This window comes from Pipistrellus hanaki (assembly GCF_964339955.1).
Source record: "Pipistrellus hanaki genome assembly, chromosome: 1".
In the NCBI taxonomy this organism is placed as follows: Eukaryota; Metazoa; Chordata; class Mammalia; order Chiroptera; family Vespertilionidae; genus Pipistrellus; species Pipistrellus hanaki.
This window is the reverse complement of record NC_140503.1, coordinates 189,937,149-189,958,004: the sequence shown is the minus strand read 5'-3', so window position 1 is coordinate 189,958,004 and position 20,856 is coordinate 189,937,149. Positions and strand designations below refer to the sequence as shown.

Sequence of the window (20,856 nt, the reverse complement as noted above, 5' to 3'; positions counted from 1 at the left end):
GCATCGCCGACATTGTCTTCCTCATGGGCATCTGTTTGTTCCCGCTCCTGGCTGGAAGTTCTGAAGATGGGACTTGGCTTAGAGCGTTTTGTTCAACAATAAAGACAGCAGTGAATTTCTCTCTGTGGAGATAACGTGCAAAGAAATTAGTGCAGCTCCTGGGACAGCCCCAGTGATCCAAAAGTGGTGGCCGTGATAGTAATAATCGACAGTCATTACTGGAATGGAGGTGATATGTGCCCAGATGGTGGTGATGTTTTCAGCTTGATATGGAGAGATGCTAGTGACCTCGATAAAGAATAAATATGGTGCCATCTCAGGTGCGATTCCTTCTAGACCCAGCGTGGTTCTTCTCCAGTTGGGTTTTATTATTAGCTTCATCCAAATCCATGGGAAATGGGACAATTCTGCTCTTGTTTCCTGGCCAGAAGCCACTTTGTCCTGCAGGTCTTGTGAAATGGCCTGCACCTTTTTGAAATCCAGGAGCCCTCGGGGGATCCTTAGCGCTGCTGTGAGCCTGGCTTCTGGCTAAGAGGCGCTCCCCCTGTGGGAGCGCACTCACCATCAGGAGGCAGCTCCTGCATTGAGCGTCTGCCCCTGGTGGTCAGTGCACATCATAGTGACGGGTCCTTCTGCTGTTTGGTCGATTTGCATATTAGCCTTTTATTATATAAGTTCCTGCTTTTTTATCATTTGGTCTCACCCCGCTTTCTTTCCCCCCCCACCTTAAGTGTTATTTTTCCTTTTTCCAATTTATGGATAGATCATATTTTATTAAAATATATTTCTGTTTTTGAGCACTAAAATTTATAGTGATCTACATTATTACAAATGAAAACAACTAAGTTGAACACCCTTTTAAAAAATTATTTGTTTATACCCCTCTGATTCTCTTATAACATTTTTTGGTAAGACTTCAAGAATGGGAATTTTTGGAGCAAAAGTTATTGATATTTTAAAGGCTTTTTAATACTGGTTGTTATAAAAACAAAGTCAACTTATTAAGCAAAAGTGTTATCCAATTGTTTGCATTTATTTCTATATCCAAGTAATTTTTCACGTTCATTTGTTGTATTTATTCTTTTGTTATTTGGTTGATCATGTCATTTGTTAGTTTTTATTTGTGTCTTTAATAAATATCAGAATGAATTATGAGCCCTGTTAGAATTAAGGAGAGTGATCCTTTATCATCTATGTCACAAATATTGTTCCATTTAATCTTTCTATTTTTTGTTGTTTGTGTTTTCTAAAGTAAAAAAGAAAAAATGTTTACTTCCTATGTATTCTATTAATCTTTTACTTTGTGTTTCTTCCAGAATGATAGTTTCTTTCAGACTAAATTAGATAAATATTCACTTGCATTTCCCTCTAGATATTTTTTGTTCTCATTTAATCTAATTCAGGATCTAATTTTTTCCTAATAACCTGTTGTCTTAGCACCATTTATAAAATAATCATAAAAGTTCACATATTCTACATGTAGAAAAGCCTAAAGATTACACAAGAACAGTTAGAACTAAATAATGAATTCAGTAAAGTTGCAAGATACAAAGTAAACATACAAAAATTAGTTGAATGTCTATATGCTAACAAGAAACTAGCCAGAAATGGAATTAAGAAAATAATGTCACCCTCGCTGGTTTGGCTCAGTGGTTGGAGCATTGGCCTACTGACTGAAGGGTCCTGGGTTCAATTCCAGTCAAAGGGATGTACCTCAGTTGCAGGTTCCATCCCAGGCCCCGGGCTAGTCAAGGCACATGCAGGAGGCAACTAATCAATGTAACTCTTTCACACTGATGTTTCTCTATCTCTATCTCTCTGCCTTTCTTCCACTCTCTCTAAAAAATCAATGGAGAAAATATCCTCGGTGAGGATTAACAAAAGAAAACCAAACAATAAAAAACAATGTCATTTGTAGTAGCATCAAAAATTATAAAGTAGCCTGGTTGGTGTGACTCAGTGGTTAAGCATTGACCTATGAATCAGGAGGTCATGGTTTAATTCCTGGTCAGAGCACAAGCCCACTGGGTTTAGGGCTCGATCTGCAATAAGGGGTGTGGGGGAGGTAGCCTTCATCATCTAATGATTGATGATTCTCTCTCTTTATTTTAAATATATTTTCATTGATTCAGAGAGGAAGGAAGAGAGAAACATCAATGATGAAAGAGAATCATTGATTGGCTGCCTCCTGCACGCCCCCTACTGGGGTTTGAGACTGCAACCAGGCATATGCCCTTGACCAGAATCAACTGGGACCCTTTGGTTTTCAGGCCAGAACTTCATCCATTAAGCCAAACCAGCTAGGGCTGATGACTCTCTCTTATCATTAATGTTTCTATCTCTCTCTCCCTTTTCCTTCCTCTCTGACATCAACAAAAATATGTATTTTTTTTAAATGATAAAATACTGAGAAATAAACTTAACTGAGGATGTGAAAGACCTATACACTAAAAACCATAAAACACTGATGAAAGAAAAAAAGACAGAAATAAATGAAACTATATTATGTGTTCATGAATTGGAAGGCAAATTTGTTAAAATGTCTCTGTTACCCATGCGACCTACAGATTCATTGCAATACCTGTCAAAATCGCAATGGCATTTTTTATAAAAAAAAATAAAAATCCTAAAATTCATATGGAACCATAGAAGACAGAATTATGAGTGACTATAAGGTATGGTTATAGAACTTTTGACTATGAGAAGCATATCCAATGTACTTTCCCATTTTTAATTTAACAGACATTTATTGAACACTTTCTCTGTGCCAGATACTGTTGAGAACCTGGGATAACAAAATAAATGAAAGAGCGTCTCTAAATCAGTTGTTGGACTCCTTGATTTGGCACTAACAGTGTTTGCTAAAATACATCTGGAGTGCCAAATTCCAAAGGAGAGTGTCAGTGTCAGATCCGAAATGGTAGTGCAAATGACTGTAACCTGAGATTTTACTGAATAGGATTACTATGGCCAAAGAGCAATAAGTTCCTTGACTTTTTGAGATTGACTTGACCCAATTTGTCATGGGAAAATCTCTCCTCTTAAAGCTTCTATTATTCTGAAGGCCAGGTTACATATCAGAGAAAGAGAGAGAAGGGAAGAAGAAAAGGAGAAGGAGGAGAGGGAGAGAAGGAAGGAGGGAGAGAGAGAAAGAGAGAGGAAGGAGGAAGAGAAGGAGAGAGAGGTCTGAATCCAAAGCCCCTGCAAATCAGTTATGTGCTTTGCATCTGTTTTTAAAGATGGCATATCAAGACATCATTTTCAGTGTCTGACACTGTATTATCCTCACTTTATGGAGAAAGAATTCAGGGCATTTGTGCTTTACCTGTCGTCACAAAGCTGGGAAGTAATGGGAGGTTTGAACTGGACAATCTTAATTTTCCCCTTTAATTCAAAGCACCATGCCTGCCCTCCCCATTATAGTGTTGGCATTGTTAAAGGACTATCTATGTTCTTCCTTGGCATGTGCTAAAGAGGGCACAAGTGGCTTGCTGCGCTACCAAGATTAACATTGACTTTAGTACAAATCTCTACCAGAGTTGTTTCCTTCCTTTCCTCCCCCCCACCAAGTCCTCAAGCCAGCTTAACCCGCTGGGATGGCTAAATATTAACTTTAAGGTCAGCATAGCCGTGCGTCACAGGCCATAGTCTAAACATCAGGGAACTTTAGTCTGCTCCTGTGCCTCCTCTCACATGGCCGGAGGAAGACAGAAATGCAGCCGCCCGTGTTTCTCTGCAAATCCGTAGACGGTTGTGCCGCCTTCTCTCGGTAGGATCAGACTGTGTCTTTGTAGAGCTGTGGATAATGCATATTAATTTCTAGTGATCAAAATCATCAGGGGAGTCCCGTTGTTGATTATCAGGCCTCCGTGTGTCTGTGTTCACAAGCCCAGACTCGGACAAAGAAATACAAACAATAAACACGTCTGTAGAGCTAGGTTAGGGGACCTTAGAAATCATTTAGTCCTAACCTCTCAATGTATAGAAAAGGATAGTGAGCAGCCAAAATATGACTTAATCCCGTAGATGTTATTTTGAAACCCGGTCACATGTTAGCTCTCCACACACGATTACTCTTTCAAGTATTTTATAATTTTTCTTGAATGTTCTATAGTAGGGTGCTCACTCTACAAGGTTTCTTAAGATAAAGAACAGGTTTCAGCTCCCCAGCTTCTCATTTCCTCTTGCACAAAAAAAAATGCGTTCAAGTCTTTGCCTGATCTTGACCTCCATGGACCTGAATGGCGAGAAGGCATTGCCACCTCCTGCGTTTGTCGTTTGGGGCACTCATTGGACACTGGCTTTCCCCTGTGGGAGATGAGTCTTAGCTCTTTGTTTTCTTCATTCACACCTCCCACCGTCACTTCCCATGCACACACTGTATCTCAGTTTTTATTAGAAATACATGCAAAGTTTACATTATCAGGACTATATATGCTATTCAGAAAGGGGACTTATATTAAACTATTTGTTTCATACCAGCATCACTTACTCCTGGAGTTAATAGTTTTCTTTTTACTTGCCTATTTTTATCTGTTTGTTTTTCTTGTGTGTGTGTGTGCATATTTTATGTACTAACCGTTCTTTCAGTATTTAAATATTTGCCAGTTGTCTAAATGGTCTCTCACCATGTTCCATGATTCTGCCAGTTTCCAATCAGGTGTTCTGTCCGTCGTATCCACGTCATGCTTTCGCAGAACTCTTTCTCACAAACCCCTGGCCTGCTCCCTGGCCTCGTCGCCCTCCCTGCCTGGACACTGGCGTCTCCTGCCATCACCTCCTGGGACAGCTCCTCACTTCCCTCCCATTTCCTAGACCTCATGTCTCCCTTTGCCTTGTTTTTATTCCCTAATTTTCATGGACCTCATCCTCCAGGGACTTTTTAAGAAAAAGCTCATGAAAGAAAACAGTGTGTGTGTGTGTGTGTGTGTGTGTGTGTGTGTGTGTGTGTGTGTGTGTGTTTGCCTAAAACTGTCTGTATCCCATCTCCCCACCTGATTGTTAGAATGATGATACAGAGTGCTCTGTCAGAATTCATTTTCACTCAACATTTTTTGTTCTTTGTTCTTTCTCCAGAACTTTGGAGACATTGCTTCAGTGTCTCCTTATCTGCAGTATGATTGTTGAAAAGTATTCCATTATTCCAGTTTCCCGTTCTTTTATGTCTAACTTTATTTCTTCTCTGGCAGTTGGCTAAAGATATGTTATCTTAGTGTTGTGAAATTTCACAGTGAGGTGCCTCAGTGTGGGACTTTTAAAATCCACTGTGCTGGGCACTCAGTGGGCCGGCCCTTTAAATCTAGAAAATCTACCCTCCCTCCAGTTTGGGGGAATTTTCTCGAATTACTTTGTTAATGATTTCTTCTCCTGCAGGTGTTTTGTTTTCTAGATTTCCTTGGAATTCCTGGATTATTTATCTGCATTTTTTTTTTTTTTTTGCCATTATCTGTCTTCTTTTTCTCTTCGTTCCAATGTCTTCAATTTTAGTGTTGATGCTTTCAGCTGAGATTTGTATTTATGCTGTCATGTTTTTAATTTCTAAGAGGTCTTCTCTGTTCTCTGAACACCCTTTTTCCTAGCAGCACCGTTTTCTTGATTCAAGATACCTTGTATTTCTCTTATCTCTATATGTTTTTAGTAATACTTTTGGAAATTTTCTTTTTCCTTCATAATTATGGATCTCTCCTGATTGTCTGGTTTTTCTCTGTTCTGTGGTAGCATTGATGCTCTGCTCACATGCAAGTGTGGGGACTAAAAAGTGAAATTCTGAACGCACGCCTGTGGGAGGGGACACTGGTGACATCTGCTGCAATGACCTGGCTGAGCCAGTTGTTAGGGAACTTTAATGTCAGGCTCTTGCAGGCCTTCCTCATGGGGTGGTCAGGTCCCCTAGGAAAACTCCCCCCGACTCTTGCCAGGAGGGTAAGGGCCCAGCGGCCAGTATCTGGGAGATGAGGGTGAGGAGTAGGAAAGAGGAATCTCGTATATTGTGTCCATATTACTTAACCTCCTATCTCTCTATAGCACTCCACGCTCAGCATCGCGTGGCGTGTCCCCTAATTCATAGATGTCTGGGCTTGCTCTCACCACAGGATTACCTTCAGGCTGCTGCTGAGGTGGGAGGTGCAGTCACACAGGTGCTGACAGGAAGGGAAAGGAGAGGGGAGTCACCTGCTTCTTAAACACCGTTCACCCCCTTCTCCCATCCCTCTGCCCGAGGCATCTGCTGCTGGGAGCCTTCTGAGGACCCTGCATGTCAAAGCTGGTGCTCATCTGTTCACCTCCAGCTTCTTGTTCAGCTTCCTTGGGTCCACTGAGTGAGGGGCCACCATCCCCCACCTCCTAGCTTCCACACTGCTGTTGTTGTCATTTCTCCCACTTCTCTTATTGAAAAGATATAGATGTATGTATATGTACATGTATATGGATATATGTGTGTGTATATATACACTGAGTGGCCAGAATATTATCATCTCTGAACACATAATAATCTGGCCATTCAGTGTATACATGCAGTATATATATTAGAGGCCCGGTGCTTGAATTCGTGCATGGGTGGGGTCTGGCCAGCCTGGCTGGGGGAGGGGACATGGGCGGTTGGCCTGCCTGCTGGTCAAACTCCTGGTCAAGGAGTCAATTTGCGTATTAACCTTTTATTATATAGGATATACACTGAGTGGCCAGATTATTATGCATTCAGAGATCATAATAATGTGGCTACTCAATGTATATAAAACTATATTAGTTTTAATAAGATTCAGGAGCAAGTCAAAACTTTTTTAACTGATAGAAGAAAGACAAACAGAGAGAGAGAGAAATAGAGAAACATTGATTTGTTGTTCCACTTATTCATGCATTCATTGGTTGATTCTTATATATGCCCTGACCAGGGATCAAAGGACCTTTGATCATGGGACTTTTACTGGTACTTCACAACTGAACTACCAGCCAGGGCAGGAGCAAGCCAAATGAGGTGACACGGAGAAAGACCAAAGCCATAATTGCCCATAGAGAGTCCTCGGAGTGTGAGTGGGCACAGGGATTCCAGAAGAAGGTGAGGAAGGACTGTGATACCAGAAAGGAAAAGGGAAGGGAAAGGATCCCAGCCTCTGATGATTCTCAGCATCCAGATTTAAGATGGGGTAACAGAGGCGCCAACTTTACATTCCAACATCTGTTCAGTCCCAAGAAATTAAAATGGAAAATAGAGGAAAAGAAGTTATACTTTTCAATTCTGCTAACATTTGTACATTTCCTCTGGGTTAGGAAAAGTATAACAACAGGACAGGAGTCAGGGGAGGGAACTAGTAATGAATGAGCAGCTATAGCTGGGCTATGCGTGGAGTTGTTTTTAATTTTTACACTAAGCCTAGGAGGTAAGTGTTGTTATCCTCATTTCATGGGACTATTTGAACCTAGAGGATTTATGGTCGGCCACATAATCAGTGGGTAAGGGCCTTAACTTTAAAATGGGTCTTTCCAGCATCTAAAAAACCCAACTAAATGGGATCAAGGGTCAATAAAGGTAGCCGCAGGAAAGCTTGAGGTGGGTGAGAATTAGCCCCTCTCAGCATCATCCCTGCCAGGACACAAGGAAAGCAAATCTCAGACCAACTATTCCACACATATACTTTTTCTTTTAATTATTTTTAAATTTTATTGGCATTAGTCAACATGAACATACAGGTTTCATGTGTGGATAACTAATTTACAAAATCTGACAACATTTTATATATAGGTTTCTGTTACTCTTTTATTTACTTGTGTGTTTTTTAAGCTTTACTTGAGTACATCTTTAAAACTGATTTTGAAAGAGAGACGATGGGAGAGAGAAAGAAACATTGATATGAGAGAGAAACATGGACTAGTTGCCTCTCAGACCCTCCCCTAATCAGAGATTAAACCTGTAACCTTTTGATGTACAAGACAAGGCTCCAACTAACGGAGCCACCTGACCAGGCCAGCTTTGACTTCTTAATTGGGTGATGAAAATTCTTGAAGAGAATGAGTCATATATTTTTTTTAATTTTTCCACAATGACTAGCACAATGCTAGATACATATACTAGTAGATACACATCCTAGTAGATGCACAATAAATACTTCTTGATTAATAAAATTTGTAGCAATATCTTACAAAATATTTGGATCTGAGGGCTCTGTATTTTGCTTTGAACTTCTAAAGTGCCTCAACGGACTTGTGACATTACAGAACCGCCTAGCTCACTTGAAATGATTCAGTGCAGTTTGCCATGAGTGTGAAAATGGTATACATTCTGTATAGTTGGGGGTTTCTTCGGTGTGTGTGTGTGTGTGTGTGTGTGTGTGAATTCACAGCCTTGCTCCCTACTTGTATTATATTACACTTTGTCAAGTGTAAAGTATGAACCATAGTATACCAATACCCATGATGATATTTGGCTTCATTTCAGAATTTTTAAAATTGAGTCTTCCCATTTCCACCGATTTTAATTATGTCGAGCATCAGCTTTAGGAAGTAACCTGTGGGCTCTTACTCCGAGCAGTGCTTGAATCAATCCTAAGGGTTGAAAAAGCACTGCGGTAGGGAACCCTGCGGAGCTTTGACCAAAGGGATTTCCTGTCTTCATTCATGTCTTCAGCTAGGAAAGGTGAACCGCTCCTTCTACTCAGTATGTAATCGTTGTACCTGGGCAGCGGTTAGGGCTGAGTGTTTGGTTTTGTTAAGCAATAGCCCTCAGCCACACAGCCAGCCTGCAGCCACACCCCAGCCAGGAGGGCCCGGCTCGGCTTTCGGTTTGGTTTTTAACCATTGCACACCTGTGTCATGTTCGGGGAAACGCTAGGATTTCAGTCTTGGAATACAAGCTTTTGGAGCACCTCTTTGGGGAAAAACAAAAGGAGAAAGACCAACAGAACAGCTCCAATGTAGGTTTGATGACTGATGACGTCACAAGCCTGGAGAGGTAAGAAAATGCTTTCAGGAAAAAAATACGAACAAAAAACTTAATTCCTCCTGCCACTGCCCAGAGCGAGGAAGAAGGCCTGTGGATTCACCTCAGCGTTTTCCTAGGCAGGAAATTTACTCTCGATAGCCAGGAAAGGGAGGGATTGCGACTGAATCAGAAAGACTGATGATACTAGAAATTTACTTTGCATTCTTTTCTAATTCACATAGAACTACATAGCAACGTGTATTCAAATTTAAAAGCACTATAGTGTAAGGAACTCAAGCCTGGTGTACATTATTATTTAAAGTCCCCCAGGAGAGAAAAACTTCTTTTTTTCAGCGTAAGTTTGCACATAGGCATGCATATACACACACACACACACACACACGCTCAATTTATCGTTACTCTTAACACTTCAATTTAGGTAATCTGGTTCACAAGTTGTCGTTTGAGATTTTAATTCTGACAACTGGTCATATTTGGTTGATCATATATTTTTTCAATTTAGAACATTTCCTGCCCAGGAATCTAGCTTGAGTTTTTATGACACATGATGAATTGCAACTAGAGCTCAAATCTCAAAATTTGAATGATGATAAATTTAACATATTTTCATATGTTTCTAGGCTAACTTCTGTGGTTTCCCCAGAAACATATCAAATTGTCTTCCATAATGTGCTATATGAATATATTTATGATAATCTAGGTATTTTAGAAGACAGCCGTTAATTATTTTAATATTTCTAGCTTTAAGACTCATATGTATTTCTTCCCTTGTATTTTCTCCCCAACCATACGATTATAGATTATTTTTATTGTCTTTATTGGGGTGACATTTGGTTGTTAAAAATTACATAGGTTTCGCCAAAACTGGTTTGGCTCAATGGATAGAGCGTCGGCTTGGGGACTGAAAGGACCCAGGTTCAATTCCAGTCAAGGGCATGTACCTTGGTTGGGGGCATTTCCCCAGTGGGGTGTGTGCAGGAGGCAGCTGATCGATGACTCTCTCTCATCAATGTTTCTAACTCTGTATCTCTCTCCCTTCCTCTCTGTAAAAAAATCAATAAAATATATTTTTTTAAAAATTACATAGGTTTCAAATATACAATTCTACCAGGCATCATCCCGTATATTGTGTGTTTATCAAGTGCTGTAATTATAACTTAAAGCTAGGCTGACTCCTGGTGGCTCTATCATACCTTCTGTGCTTGAAGCGTTTAATATTTGCTGAAATTGCCCATGGCCTGACAATGAATCCTTGGTGTTCCTGATATCCAGAATAAATGATAAGGTTTGTAAATGTACATAAAATAAAAGGACAAGCGAGGTCTTAGAATCTCTGACTTCCTTGCTATTTGATCTGGTTAATAACTAACACAAGAGGGCTGCTGTTGCTTTTATTTTTAGAAGAAAATACTATCTCCTCCAGGGAGGAAAAACAGATCAATTCGGCCTGTTTACCCGATCGTTGAGCAGACAGGAGAAGCCAGCCTCCGCTGGGTGTTTGGTCCGTGCTCCCCTGCCCTCGCTAACCTTGAGCTGATTTGAAAGGAGGGGAGAATGCAGTGGGCTACATGCAGCAGCTACCAGCTCTGGACACATTCCACGGGCTGGATTCTTTAGTTCATTTGAGACAGTCAGCCTGTGATATAGGCATGATTACCCCTATTCCACATTCTAAAAAAATAAGCCTTTTTGTGTTTGTGTTGTTTTGCATTGTGGTTTTTTATTTTTTTTATTAATGTATCCTTTTATTTTTTTTAATATGTTTTTATTGATTTGAGAGAGAGAGGAAAGAAGAGGGATAGAGAGATAGAAACATCGATGAGAAACATTCATCGGCTGCCTCTTACACGCACCCTACTGCTGATCTAGCTGGCAACCAGGGCGTGTGCCATGACTGGGAATCGAACCACTGAGCCACACCCGCCACGTCTAATGTGTCCTTTAACAACAAAAAAGGGGGTGGTGGTGGAGAAATGATCTTACAGAGGCCTAGAATTTCAAAAGGTTATAAAGATTTAGGGCAGCATATAATTGAAAGTATCAAAAACGCTAAAAGATTTTGTCATCTTGACAAGATGCTCCCCAAATGGCTTGTTGTCTGCGTCGATTTCACAATGAGTTTTGGCAAATGAGTTTTCCTAAATTCCAGCTCATGGTTCTGACATAAAATATTGACTGTTGGAAGTTACCTTTTGGGTGTGTGCTAAAACACTCCAGTTACAAATTTACATTATTCATTCATCCACTTATCCTGAGAAAAAAATGAAAACAGTGATCCTTGGGAGGCAGGTAACAATCTTTCATAGACCCAAGAAATCCGATTGTGACTGGGCTTGCTCCCAAACCCGCTCTTTAGTCAGTTGAGTTTGAAAATTGTTTCTCTGGCCCCACTGGCGTGGCTCAGTGGTTGAGTGTCAACTGTGAACCGGGAGATCACAGTTCAGTTCCTGGTCTGGGCATATGCTCGGGTTGTAGGCTCGATCCTCAGTGCAGGGTGTGCAGGAGGCAGCCAATCAATGATTCTCTCTCATCCTTAATGTTACTATCTCTCCCTCTCCCTTCCTCTCTGAAGTCAATAAAAATATATTTTAAAAAGAAAAAGGAGCCGAGAACGGTTAGGCTCAATGGATAGAGCGTCAGCTTGGGGACTGAAGGGTCCCAGGTTCGATTCCGGTCAAGGGCATGTACCTTGGTTGCGGGCATATCCCCAGTAGGGGGTGCGCAAGAGGCAGCTGATCGATGACTCTCTCTCATTGATGTTTCTAATTCTCTATCTCTCTCCCTTCCTCTCTGTACAAAATCAATTTAAAAAAATTAAAAAAAAATATTTAAAAAGAAAAAGGAAATCGCGTCTCTGTTGCAGTTCATCTGACTGACCCATAATGTATCCACAAAAGGAATCTTGTACAGCGATTCTGCCATCATGTTAATGATAAGCACTTAGTTATTCCACGCCTGCTGTATTTGAGGAATTATTCCAGGAGCGTGGCTGCATTTTCTCTAATCCTTACAGTAGCCCTAAGGAAAGTACTGTCCCCGTTCCATGGGTGAGGCGATGAGTCCTGCCTCAAAGTCACATGACTATGCTGAAGTCATTTTTCTCTCTCACTGAGTGTTAATGCTCCACTGGGAACTCGATGCCAGACATCCCAGCCCTTGAGACTGATTAACTCATAGCAGGAGAAGCTGGCTTAGGGTCACTGTTATTGGAGGTTAGTGGTGTGTGGCTGAGGGGAAATTGTCTGGGAAACAAATTTATCCTTCAGGCTCAGAACCCTGAAACCTTGTGCTAGAGCCTGAACTGGCTGGGGAACTTCAGAAATTTTGTGAGGTGGTATTAAAAAGTTAAATTCTGTGAAAATATAGGCAAATAAATTATATTAGCAATGAAGTTAATAAATACTCGAAACTCATCATTTACTAATTAGTTTGGTTTCCTGTGTTTTTTACATCTATGGTACCTGTGTGGTAGAAACATTGTATAATGGTGTGCAACTGTACACCTCTTTTTTTTTCTAAATATATTTTTATTGACTTTAGAGAGGAAAAAAGAGGGAGAGAGAGAGAGAAACATCAATGTTGAGAGATAAGCATTGATCAGCCTCCTGTATACCCTTTAATGGGGATCAAGCCTGAGACCCAGAAATGTGCCCTGACCTGGAATTAAACCATGACCTCCTGGTTCATAGGTTGCCACTCAACACTGAGCCACACCAGCTGGCTATACACCTCTTTTTAACTTTGTGTTTATTGACTAAATGTTACTCACTTGAAATCAGCCACGGCAGGAGTATTTATTCCAAGGAAATTGACTATAAATCAGGTTGAACTTAATGTTTTGTCACTTGACTATGCTTAAGAATGTGATAAAGGAAACATTAATGCAAATTAAACATAAAAGTTGCCTGTCTTTAGCTGTTACATGAGAATAACACACAAAAAATTCCTGAGGAAATCTTTCTTCCATTAAAAAAAATGTTAAATTTTTTTTAAATTTATATTTAAAAAAGTATCTGTTTCAGCAAAGAATGTGCTCCTGCCATTAACAAACAAGTGAAATTCCAACTTTGGTGCTCATTGTTCCACTTCCATCCAACTAGTTAATGTAAATGAGCTATCAACTGGCATTCATGTCAGAACTACACTTGTTTTGTCCGTTGCAGCCATAGGTTGACTATGAACAGAGGAGTCCAGAAACACTCAAAGCATCCAGTGAAAACTAATTTGTCCAAATGAAAAGAAAGCATTGTCTAATCTTTATTTGTGAACCGTATTACACATCCCTTATTTATAATAATAAACATTTTTGTTTCGGTAGAACCAGTTGGTAAACACTTGTTACCACACCACTGCCTGTGAGGTTTGGTCTGCAAACTTTTCACGGGCCAGAACCGCAGAGTCAAATTCATGCCTTCTCCAAAACATTGGCACCCTTTAATATAGTTGAAATCAGAGCATAGTTATTTATCCCATAATTAAAAAAAGAAGAAGAAAAGAAAGAAAGAAAAGAAAAGAAAAAGAAAAAGAAAGAAGAGCTAAAAAGCATGTCAGCCAAAACCGGTTTGGCTCAGTGGTAGAGCGTCGGTCTGCGGACTGAAAGGTCCCGGGTTCAATTCCGGTCAAGGGCATGTACCTTGGTTGCGGGCACATCCCCAGTGGGGGTGTGCAAGAGGCAGCTGGTCGATGTTTCTCTCTCATCGACATTTCTAGCTCTCTATCTCTTTCCCTTCCTCTCTGTAAAAAATCAATAAAATATATTAATAAATAAATAAATAAATAAATAATAAAAAGCATGTCAACTTCTGGTGTTGAATTTTCTGCATTTGTCCGCCAGCAAGATTGAATACTGCCAGGAAGTCTTCAAACTACCCAGAAGCAGGTTACAGATAAGTTTCTCCTGAAATGCTATGCATTCTGTTGCTATATGTTCATGTACCTTTTTTGCTAAAGAAGATTATAGGCTCCATTTCCAGTTATCTCTGGCTTAAGCAGTAGGATCTCCCTGCCCTCCTCCCCAAAATAGTAAGTTAATACATTTTATGTGTTAATATGTCAAGGTAAGAAAACATTAAGGATTGACAATTTGGGAATTCAAACCCGTCTTGTATTTACTTAGTTGAGTGAATTAAACGTAGAGTAAGAGCATATCAATTTCTGCTTTTGTTTTACTTCTAACCTGTACCACTCTCTAGAAACACTGTGATCCGTGGATTGTCACGCATGTTTTGATATGCTTAGTTACTCACTTTACGTTCCACACTGTGGAAGGCGGGACTGTTTTGTTGATTTTAGCTTAAGAATTAGCAAACTTTCTGTGACCAAATTTTGTACTTTCTCTGAGCAAACTTTAATACACAAAATATTGAGAACTGCCCTTCTTTCCATCATGTTCCAATGGTTATTTAATATTTATTAATGGGGGGGGGGGGCAGGTGTGGTGTGAATGAGTGAATGAATGAAAGAAAAACAGCTAGAGACCTTTCCGATATTTTCTGGAAAAGCGCTGATGTAGAATTAGGGATGGCTGAGTGGAAGGGATGAAAATAACAACTAAGCAAGTTATTTTTGACTCAGGTTTGAACAGTCATCTGATGGAGACAGATCATATCTGCAGAGTTCTTGGCTCCCTCAGGAAAGCAGACAGATTGCCAAGGGATGGTGGGAAGCACAATACGCATGTTCCTGGTGATGAGGCAGAACTTTTTTTTTTTCCTGGTTTGATATTAAGCGTGTGTCAGGTTCTCTACTTTCTTGAGATGTCTGTTTTTACCTAGTTTTTCAGAAATGATCTGAAAGGAAACCCTGATGAAGATTTTGGTCTCTTTGGATTTTGTTGTTGCTTAGAGGGGAGCGATGTGGGTTAGAACACGGTAGGTCCTTGGGTTACGCCGGAGACCTGTTCCCACGGTGTGTGTGACGTAACGCGGTTTTCGGAACCCACCTCCATGAGCACCTGTGTCCCTCACATGGAGCACGTACACAGCAGTAATGATGTGAAACAGTAAGAAAAATTTAAAAGAACAATAACAACTCCTGACCTTTACTTGTGGTCAATAAATAATAAAAAACAAAGCACATATGTACAGACGTCAAAATGATGGAACCTTTTTTTAAAAGAAATAAATGGGAGATGGCAATGTAACCACGAAATGACATCGGTCGAGTCCTACGTAACCTGAGGACTGTCTGTAATGTCTTGTTAGGGCCTTCATGCACCACAAACGCTCTGTCTTCATTCATAGCAGTTTAATAGCCGTTTATTTGTTTCTTCTCTCTCTCTCTCTCTCTCTCTCTCTCTCTCTCTCTCTCTCTCTCTCTCTCTCTCTCTCTCTCTCTCTCTCTCTCTCTCTTGTTCTCCTTTCTCTCCTAAACTGATAAATTAACCAGGGTGTCAAAACACCTTACAAACCTCACTATAGACTGAGAATAATTTAGCCAGGTTACAATGTAGTTGAGGTGCTCCAGTACTTCCTGTTAATGTATGTGGTCTCAGTCACATGTGGTCTCAGTCACTCGTGGTCTCAGTCCCTCGTGGCTGGGACCTTGCCTGCCTGCATGACAAAGGGCAGGCCCAGAGCTGGAGGACTGGTGGCATCAAGACAGAGCTGCGGTGACTGATTACTTACATGCCTATACAAAGTATGGAATCCATGAGATATCAGCTCTGAGGGTCCTTAAGATATACCTACATAAAGAATCACAAGTAATGGAGTCTCTGCAAAGGGCATGTGAGAGCAGACCCCATCAAGAATTTCCCTCAAACTAACTGCACAGAAGTCCGTCCCTAATGTTTCCTTCTGCGTGATACTTGTGAACATGCAACCGCAGTGTGAGATCGAGGTCTCTCAGAGGATGACAGGGGTTGTATTACCTTTTTGTGTGTTTTTCCTGAGGCTCTCAGTATGTTAAAGTACTAAAATAATGACACAACAGAGCTATCAAAATGGAAGAATATTTTAAATGCTTCCACGTGCACATTGCAATGTTGCACCTGAGCATGAAGGTGACAGAATGTTCCTGTTTTTGAGATGAAGTGTTGGTTCACAGGAAACGTGAGTGATTTATTAGGGCGGGGGGGGGGGGGGGGGGATGGGGCTGAAGTTCAAAGCTCTGTGTGGTGAACGGTGCCTTTTCTCAATCCTGTCAGTATAACTCTGGAGATGGTTGTCAAGAATCTACATTTGAGGCCCTCAGTGAAGGAGAAGCCCGGGCTAAGTGACCTCCTGTCGCCCATGTTCTCAAATTCCCTGCCTGCCCCAGCGGAGAGTGACATAAAGCCTGTCACGTGGAAGACTTCATGGTGTACACAGAGAAAGCTTGAACTCCAAATCCTTGTTCCCCCTTTTACTCGTTGTATATAGCCTCACCTGAGGTAGTTAGGTTTGCCATTCATGAAATGGAGCTGATCGTGCTTATTTCACACAGTTGGGGGACGTTAGGAAATAGTGAGTGTAAAGTATCATCCTATAGTGGATATTCAAGTGTCATATACCATCACCACCAACACAGACACACACGCTCACGCTCACGCTCACACACACTCACACTCACACTCACACTCACACTCAAGCATCAGAGCTAGAGATCCAAGTTCTGGTTTTGAAAATCTGTTGAGTGTAACTAACTCCACTGCCGACCTGGGCCCAGTTCACCTCCATGAGGTTCCCTGTGCAACCTCTACCCCCCACCCCACCCCACCGCACCCCCACTCGCCCTTGGGAATGAAGATAGTTTGCACACCTGAGCGGAATCTCTCAGGTTGCACACGTGAGAACACCTGACAGAATGGGGACTTCCTAAAAGGACGGGCAATACCCAAAGGGCAATGGAGCACCTACCGTCTACCTGACCGGATGGTGGTCAGCCGTGGTTCCTGGGCCCTGCCGCCGAGAGAGACCGCCTGGCTGAGAGCTGGCCGCACTAGGAGTTGAGCCTTTGAGTGCGATTCCTTGTGGTCCCGAGTGCCGGGTCTCTAACTGCGGGAAGGAGGGCTTCTGTGGGACCGGCTTTCCTGGCTCTCTTCCCTGGAGTTGTGAGATGGGACAGCGGTGATGCTCTGTGGATCCCGCATTTCCTGGTTTATGATGAAGGAACAGCCTCCTGGCTGCTCTCTTACTGCGGGCCTCGCAGGTCACCTGTTCTTCATGTGAAAAGGGAAATCATCACACACATTACAGTCACGTGATGTTTACCGTCAGCAGCATAGACTTTGAACTTGGAAGGTGCAAGGAAGGTGACTGTACTAAACATAGGAAGCTATGGGGGTGGGGGGTGTTCCTGGCAGAGGGTCACCCCGGGAATAATTTATCGTCGCTTAAGCCAGTCATTGCGGACGCTTTGTATTGTCATGGGAAAGGCTGAAGACGTACTGTTAGGCCCGTGGTAGGCAAACTGCGACTCGCGAGCCACATGCGGCTCTTTGGCCCCTTGAATGTGGCTCTTCCACAAAATACCACGGCCTGGGCAAGTCTATTTTGAAGAAGTGGCGTTAGAAGAAGTTTAAGTTTAAAAAATGTGGCTCTGAAAAGAAATTTCAATCGTTGTACTGTTGATCCGTGGCTCTGTTGACTAATGAGTTTGCCGACCTCTGTGTCAGGCGAAGAGAGGCAGGATGTGAAGTTGTGCCTATAGTGTGTGGAACTGGTGAGTGGATGGACACGCTGAAACAAATCCTGGGAAAAACTTGAACCCCTCACACGAGGTCAGGTTGCTATGGTTAGGGCTGACCTTTCTCCCCTTCCCCCACACTTCATGTGCTTATATGTTTATGTGCATATGTGTGTGTGATTACATGTGTTTTTTACATGTATATTCTATATACCATAAATATATGCACACAAATACACATGTTATCTTTAACGAGAAAAGGTTTCACGCTAAACATTGGGAAAACTGGAGATATTTGTGAGCAGGGCAGATGCAGGAGAGAGAGAGGTTTTATATTTTAAAAGAAGACTGGAGACTTAGGCATCCACCAAGGACTACACGTTCAAGTCCATCCGAAGACAAGTGGATGTTACCCTCCGTCCTGCAGATTCCTGTGCTTTACTGCGGGAACAAGGGTCTTTCTTTTTCTCTGCAGGCGATGCTAGATATAAATCACGGCTTTGTTTTCCTCGGTTTAAGTGACATTCCTCTTTGATCATGCCTTCACATGAGGAAAAGATATTTCCTCGTGTGAAGCAGTGGCGAGCTTCTCACAACCTCGGACAACAAAGCGGCCCCTGTGCGAGCCGCAGGAATTCCTCCTGGGGCGCGGGGAGGCCCCCAGCTGAACCGTATCCAGGGAAGATGTTGGAGGCTTGCAGAGCTGGTTGGGAGAAAGGAGCCCAGCTGGGGACCTTTTCTTTCTATTCAGAGCCTGGCCCTCCCTGCCTGGGGCGGGAGGGCGGGAGGGGACCCATAAAAGAAAACCCCGAAAACAAGCCCGAATACATTTACAAATTACAAGGGAAAGTTAATGCTTGCGAGCAGGTTTGGTGCCAAGTCAGGCTTATCATATTTAGAACTTAACTCCTTGGAAGGAAAGTGTGTTTTTCTTCCCAGGGAAGTTAAAGATGGGGACAGAGATGGGACTGGCCACTGTGTGGAAAACACACCCAGCAAAGCCCTGTCTGAGGACAAGCCAGGGCTTGGGGGAGGGCTTCAAGTCCCCTGGGCTGCTACTCCTTCCCCACCAGGGCAATTTGATAATGAGTTATTAACAGTGAATTTTTTTGCATTTCTTATTGTGACATGTGCCACCAGTTATGATTATGAACTAGGAACTTCATCACGTGGGGCTGGGGGCTCGTTGCTTGGCATGCACGGCCCCTCCCCCTGTAACCCAGCCCATCCCCGTGGTTTACGTCCCACCCTGCCTTCTTCCCACCACCCACAAACCCTCCCCTCCATGGCCTTCCCCGCATCCTCTGACTCCCCCTTAGACACTGGGAGGATGTCTAGAACGACATCCCATACCTGCTGGTGGGTCTGGCATGCCTTGGCCCTCCAGTAAATGCCATGGTCCCTCCCCCTTCATCCTTTTCCCTTCTTTGCACAGAAATTCCCCTTCCTGTGATAGATCCTTACGCTCCTGGTCCCTGTGAGCTCCTTTAAGAAAACAGAGGTGTGATGAGAAGGAATGAGAGGCGTGGAGAGTCAGCTCTCACCATTGAGGGGCCCCTCTTCACCAGCCTATTTCTTTTCTCTTTTTAAATTTTTTTCTTTATTTCAGAGAGAGGGAGAGAAAGAAACATCACTGATGAGAGGGAATCATATATCTGCTGCCTCCTGCAGACTCCCCACTGGGAATCCAGCCTGCAACAGGACAAGTGCCCTGACCGGAATCCAACTGTGACTTCCTGGTTCATAGGTCAACACTCAACTTGAGCCACACTGCTGGGCAACCAGCCACACTATTTCTTTCTTTCTTTTTAATATATTTTCTAATTGATTTTTTTACAGAGAGGAAGGGAGAGGGATAGAGAGTTAGAAACATCGATCAGCTGCCTCCTGAACACCTCCTACTGGGGATGTGCCCACAACCAAGGTACATGCCCTTGACTGGAATCGAACCATGGGCATGTAGGGACCCTTTAGTTCACAGGCTGATGCTCTATCCACTGAGCTAAACCAGTCAGGGCCAGCCACACTATGTCTTGAAAGTTGGAGATGAAGAACAGTGCTTCTGCCAGCTGCTTTTCCTGATCCATGCATTATTTGTACACCTCATATCTAAAAAATACTAAGGCCCAGAGAGGTTGAGAGATTTGCTCATGGCCACACAGCCAGTAAGTAGTGGGGCTAACATTCAAACTCAGGTACTTCTGAGTTCTCCAGGACTTACCCTCCCCCCCTCCCCCCTTTTCCACTATGCAAAGCTGCTTTCCCAGACTCCCAGACTCCTGGTCACCAGCAGAATTTTCCCCAACCTCTGTGGGTGGCCACACAGCCTCAGGAGATGTGAGAAATCCCCTTCCTAGCTCCAGATGGCCCACTTGAAAACTAAATTTCTAGCAGAGTGAAAATTCTATTCCTTGCCGGGACCAGTTTGGCTCAGTGGATAGAGCATCGGCCTGTGGACTGAAAGGTCCCGGGTTCGATTCCGGTCAAGGGCATGTAACTTGGTTGCGGGCACATTCTCAGTGGGGGGGTATACAAGAGGCAGCTGGTCGATGTTTCTCTCTCATCGACTTTTCTAACTCTCTGTCCCTCTCAATTCCTCTCTGTGTAAAATCAATAAAATATATTTTTTTTTTAAAAAAAGGAAAGAAAAAAGAAAATTCCATTCCCTGTGCAGATAACTTAGCTAGTTAAATAGCAAGCTCTGTAAGTCTCTGTTTACTAATAGATCCATGGAATGTGACCCCCTCGGGTCTTTACTATACTTGAATATCCTGCAAAAAAAAACTATATCCCCTTTCAGGACCTCGACTGGGGGGCTGGGTGGAAAAGGGGAAGGGATTACGAAGCATAAATTGGCAGTCACAGAACAGTCATGGGGATGTAAAGTGCAGCCTAGGAACATAATCAATAATATTGTAAGAACTATGTACTGTGCCAGGGGGTACTTGAAATATTGGGGAGACACTTTGTAAAATATATGATTGCTGTACACCTGAAAGTAGCACACAATGATATTGAATGTAAACTGTAATTGAAAAATAAAAATTAAATTTTTTTTTTCAAAGAACCTCTAGACCAGCACCATCCAATAGAATTTTTGTATAAGGAAAATATACATAGGGGGCAATTTGGTTTTTAAGGGGGGGCAATTTGATAATGAGTTATTAACAGTGAATTTTTTTTTTTTGCATTACTTATTGTTCTAGGGACCTCACATGCAATATATAAACATGCATTGTGACATACTTATGCATTTCAGTTCTCTATTAAACGTTTTAAGACTATTTGTTATTTTTTCATATCACTTCATGTTA

General features: G+C 42.2%; 1 protein-coding gene across 4 annotated transcripts in view; it reads left to right on the top strand.

Moving 5' to 3' along the window:
- The window catches only part of PGCKA1 (PDCD10 and GCKIII kinases associated 1), a 69,220-nt gene that overhangs the window by 28,177 nt on the left and 20,187 nt on the right, over positions 1-20,856 (top strand). The window contains exon 1 of one of the 4 annotated variants that reach the window (XM_084901165.1): positions 3,690-3,769. The exons of 2 other annotated variants lie outside the window; for them this stretch is intronic. The gene's annotated coding sequence lies outside the window, so the exon portion shown is untranslated. Of the gene's footprint in view, positions 1-3,689; positions 3,770-8,882; positions 8,945-20,856 lie in introns of those variants that run through there. One more of the 4 variants, XM_084901163.1, reaches the window with a different exon arrangement.